Source organism: Oratosquilla oratoria, chromosome 9 (genome assembly GCF_046742065.1).
Source record: "Oratosquilla oratoria isolate Oo_2021 chromosome 9, ASM4674206v1, whole genome shotgun sequence".
NCBI lineage: Eukaryota > Metazoa > Arthropoda > Malacostraca > Stomatopoda > Squillidae > Oratosquilla > Oratosquilla oratoria.
The window spans coordinates 50,635,056-50,640,055 of record NC_134785.1 but is presented as its reverse complement, the minus strand read 5'-3'; the positions used below and the strand labels follow the sequence as shown (position 1 = coordinate 50,640,055).

Below are 5,000 nucleotides of genomic sequence, written 5' to 3'. Positions count from 1 at the left end.
GGCTTGTTGTGAAAACTTCCTCCAAGTTGGTGGGTAACCGCACCTAGTTTCAATTTGCATTATTCACAGGATCGGTGCAAAGGATGACTGCAGAATGTGTCACTTTACTAACAATAAATTCCTTGAGTCAGGCGAGGTCAACAGACTGACCTTAGGCTGCTGCCAAGAGCGCCATTGTTACACCGAGAGGCAGGAGGTCACAGATATACAGTACGTCTCCACTCCAGAGTTTCCAGAACTTGTATGTGTGTGTGTGTGTGTGTGTGTGTGTGTGTGTGTGTGTGTGTGTGTGTGTGTGTGTGTGTGTGTGTGTGTGTGTATGTGTGTGCGTGCGCGCATGCGTACGTTTGCAACAGTGTATGTTTGTGTACATGTGTTCGCAGTGTTTATGTATGTGTCTGTGTGTGTTCGCGCAGGCGTGTGAATATACGTACGTATCTAATTATTTATCTGTTTATTTATTCATCTCTATTTATTTATTCGTCTATTTATTTTTGCCCTATTTACTTATTCACTCATTTATTTATTTATTCATTTATTTATTTATTTATTTATTTTTTGGTAGTGGAAGTAAAACAAAGGTGCTCTCGGAATAGATTTTACTCTTAGAGTAAAATCTATTCCGAGAGCATTTACTTCCACCACCCAAAACTCATATCTGTCATTTGTTTTCTAAATGTATTTATTTACGTACTTATTCTTTGTTTATTCATTTATTCACCTGTTTATTCATTCGTTTATACACTAATCTGTTGATCAATTTATTCATTTATCTCTTCATTTACACAATAATTCATTCGTAATTTATCTATTTATTCACGTATTCGTGTACTCGTTTATCTATTCATCTATTTATGTGTTTTTGTATTTATTTTTTATCTATTGTTATTATCATTATCATTATTGTTGTTGTTATTATTTATCATTATTATTATTATTATTATTTGTTATTATTATCATTATTATCATTTATTATTATTTATTATTATCATTATCATTATTATTATTATTATTATTATTATCATTATTATTATTATTATTATTATTATTATTATTATTATTACTATTATCATTATTACTATTATTATTTTTGTTATTATTATTATTATTTATTATTATCATTATCATTATTATTATTATTATTATTATTATCATTATTATTATTATTATTATTATTATTATTATTATTATTATTATTATCATTATTATTATCATTATTATTGTTATTATTGTTATTATTATTATTATTATTATTATTATTATTATTATTATTATTATTATTATTATTATCATTATCATTATTATTACTATTACTATTATCATTATTGCTATTATTATCATTATCATTATTATTATCATCATTATCATTATTATCATTACTATTATTACTATTATTATTACTATTATTATTATCATTATCATTATTATTACTATTACTATTATCATTATTGCTATTATTATCATTATTATCATTATTATTTATTTACTTATTTTTCTTCAGCGGCAAGAGTCGAGTGTTGAGCCGCCGTCTGGCCCTCCTGAAGGAGAACCTCCTCCTCCGGGTCCACGGGGCCGTGGTCAAGGGCCTGGCCTCCGCCCACCAGCTCCCCTTCACCCTCCTGCTCGCCCTCGACGTCCTGCGGTACGTGACGACTCGATCTCGGGTCCTTTTGCTTCGATTTTCTTTTCTGTTGTTCCTCCATCTCGGGTGCTTTTGTTCTGGGTCCGTTTTCTTTTGTGAATATTCTTAGAACTGTAGTCGAACGAACAAACAAAGGGGATTTGGTAACAGACTAAGGTTAAGCCTGACCGCAAACTGAGACGCAGGCGACGCAGGCGACGCAGGCGACACAGGCAACGCAGCACAGAGTAAAGGCGAACTTCATTTTGCTAAACTGAAACACAGTTTGAACTTCAGTCTCACTTAAAATGCTTCTAGATGTGCTACCTCAACGTTTCAACCAAGTTCAAACTCTAATTCAATTCAGCAACAGGGAGTCTGCCTTTGTTCTGTGCTGCGTCGCCTGTGTCGCCTGCGTCGCCTGTGTCGCCTGCGTCGCCTGTGTCGCCTGCGTTGCCTGTGTCGCCTGCGTCGCCTGTGTCTCCTGCGTCGCCTGCGTCGCCTGCGTCCCAGTTTGCGCTTAGGGCAAAGAGAGAGCTTTCTTCGGGTGAATAAAACCCGCTGTGAAAGAGTTTATTTATCTTTTATTTTTATTCATTTATTTATTTATGTATCTATTTATTTATTTATTTATCTATCTATTTATTTATTTATTTATTCATTTATTTATTTATTAGAAAAGTTATCATTTTCAAAACACCGAGAACAAGATCGGTGTCTCTTATAATTCTGAACATTCGTCTTGTTCGTATTATACCGATTCGGCCTGAAACATAACAGGGTCACCACTACTGGTGTGAATCATCTCCCCCCCACCCCAAAATGGCTTTAGATCACGTGCTGGACTCGTGATCGACAGTTATCACACCCCCGGAGGAGAAAAAAAAAACCCTCCTTGCTCAAAGGGGATAGTAACAGCTGCCTACAGTGCGTAGTAACCTTTGCCTGTTCTACGTTCCCTTCTACAGGCTCTCAGGAGAACTGTCTCCCGAAGAAGAGCAGTTCCTCTGTCGAAGCGGCGTCCAGTCCTGTGAAGGATCTCCCCACGCTGCCTCGTCCTTTGCCTCACAGACGAGTCCTCCTGACGGCGACGCCCCTCTCGCCGAAGAGGTGCGGCGACGCAGAAGCTCCTCCTTCGTCGCTCAGACAAGTTCTCCTCCTGCAGAAGCTCACGCCGAAGTCAGGAGGCTTTGGCCTTCGATCTGCCAGCTCGAGGAGCTCGCCGTCTTCGCTGGTAAAAGAACAAAGAACTTTTTTTCTGAACTTTTTTTTTTCTCTTCCTATGCGCATGAACACGTCTTGTGAGCTTTTTTTTTTCTGTTTCCGTGCGCGTGAACAGGTTTTATGATTTTTTTTTTTTTTTTTTTTTTTTTTTTTTTAGGATTTCCAGAAGCAGGAAGACATCACGCGCAAGAATCGATCTGAGCCCTCGAGAGTTCTTTGATCTCGTGAGGGATTTCTCTTCTCGGAATAAGATCGTGGGAGGAGTTTCAGATTCAACGTGCAAGTCCGTTCACTCACGCAAATGCATAAGATCACATGAAGTTAAGCACACACACACACACACACACACACACACACACACACACACACACACACACACACACACACACACACACACACACACACACACACACACACACACACACACACACACACACACACACACACACACACACACACCTCTTTCTAGGTATCAGGTCTAATAAGAATTCAGATAAACTAATCTAACAATTCAAAGAAGCAAAAAATAGCAAAGAAATTTTAGATAAATATGTAAATATATATTTACTGTTGTGCTCTTCTGTGGCACGCGTCCTGCCCACACCATATCACCAAGATGCAAAAAGATGTTCGAAAAGTTGACCTTGGTCTCAGATCACAACATAAAACAAAACTATGATTCCGTGTGTAATTCCACGTCAATCTTCTTTGTAATCTTTTTCGTAAAGCTTAAGTGTTTGTAGCATAGACACTGTAGAAAAAAAGAAGACAAAAAGCCTCTGAAGTCACCCTGACGATCCACCTCTAAGCCTCTGATGTCACCCTAACGCTCCACCTCTAAGCCTCTGATGTCACCCTAACGATCCACCTCTAAGCCTCTGATGTCACCCTAACGCTCCACCTCTACCCTCCCCCCTCTACCACCCTTTCCCCCCCTTTACCCCCCCCCCCCACCGCCTCTTACATCTTTCCACTAGTCCTTAGGGGGATAGTACAACCCAATTGTGGGAATAACTTTGTTAGAATGCGTAGAGAAGAAACGGAATGGTTTAATGTGGGCACGAGGCTGAGGTAAGGGTGTGTGGTGTCGCCATGATTGTCCAATATTTCTGTAAATGGAATTGAAGAAACAACGTTCGGGTTGTAGAAACAACGAAGAATGGAGATGTGGGAAGGAGGGGCAGAAGTAAACTGTAAATGACATGCCATTTTCAGACAATGGAAAGCAGTGGCGAAATGCCACAGAAATTGACAAAAACGCGTGGAGTGAGATGAGAAAGTTGCTTAAACACGCCAAAAGAAACATGGGCTGGGGGTGGAGCGTTTATTCCTGACGTTTCGTCTACTGACCTTTTTCAATGTAGACGAAACGTCAGCAATAAACGCTTCACTCCCAGTCCATGTTTCCTTTGCCGTCTTTAAGGAACTTGTTCACATGGATATTTTTCAGAAATGAGAAAAGTTTGGCATAAGTTGCAAACAGTTCCTTTTTACGTAGTTATGTTATTTTCATTTCACTTGTCCTCTTTTAGGCTTCCTGGAGGAAGTAGCTGCCGTGGGCGAGGATGGGGGATGGCTTCTCAAGTTCCTTCGTACTCCTCTGCCGAGGAAAAATCTGCTCCCACTTCCTTGGAGGAAGCTCCATCATGTCCCTTGGTTGCTCCTGATGCGGACGCTCAGACCCGACAAGGCACGTAGGGCGTATCACTGAACGACACCATGAATTGAGGAGATCATCGACTCCTGTTCTTTATGACAAAGACCAGCTCCCATTCCCAAAAGCAGCGATAGAATCTGTACCACAGAAACATATATTCCTCCTAAAGTGTTGCTTTTAGTCTGAGAACCAATTCTAATATCCTGTTGTTCAGATAATCTGGTCTGTAAACGATCTTAAGTTTCTTTCATTCATCCAGATTGTCTGGGCAGCTCGGGGAATCATCACCGATGTCCTGGGGAAACACTTCGCGGACTCGCCGCCGCTAGAGCTCTCTTCCTACCTCGGCGTCTCCCTCGCCTCCGCCCCGAAAGCCTCGGGACACATCAGCACAAGACTTCGACACCGTTCTTCGGCTGTGGCCTCGGGACGCGTCGTCGTCGGGGCCTCCAGGCTCTCTCCTCCGCTTCTGCTCGTGACCGCCCCCGGGGTGGATGT

The 5,000-nt window shown here is 40.6% G+C and overlaps 1 pseudogene; it reads left to right on the top strand.

Moving 5' to 3' along the window:
- LOC143028070 (dynein axonemal heavy chain 7-like) overlaps positions 1-5,000 on the top strand; it is a 72,063-nt pseudogene that overhangs the window by 54,951 nt on the left and 12,112 nt on the right.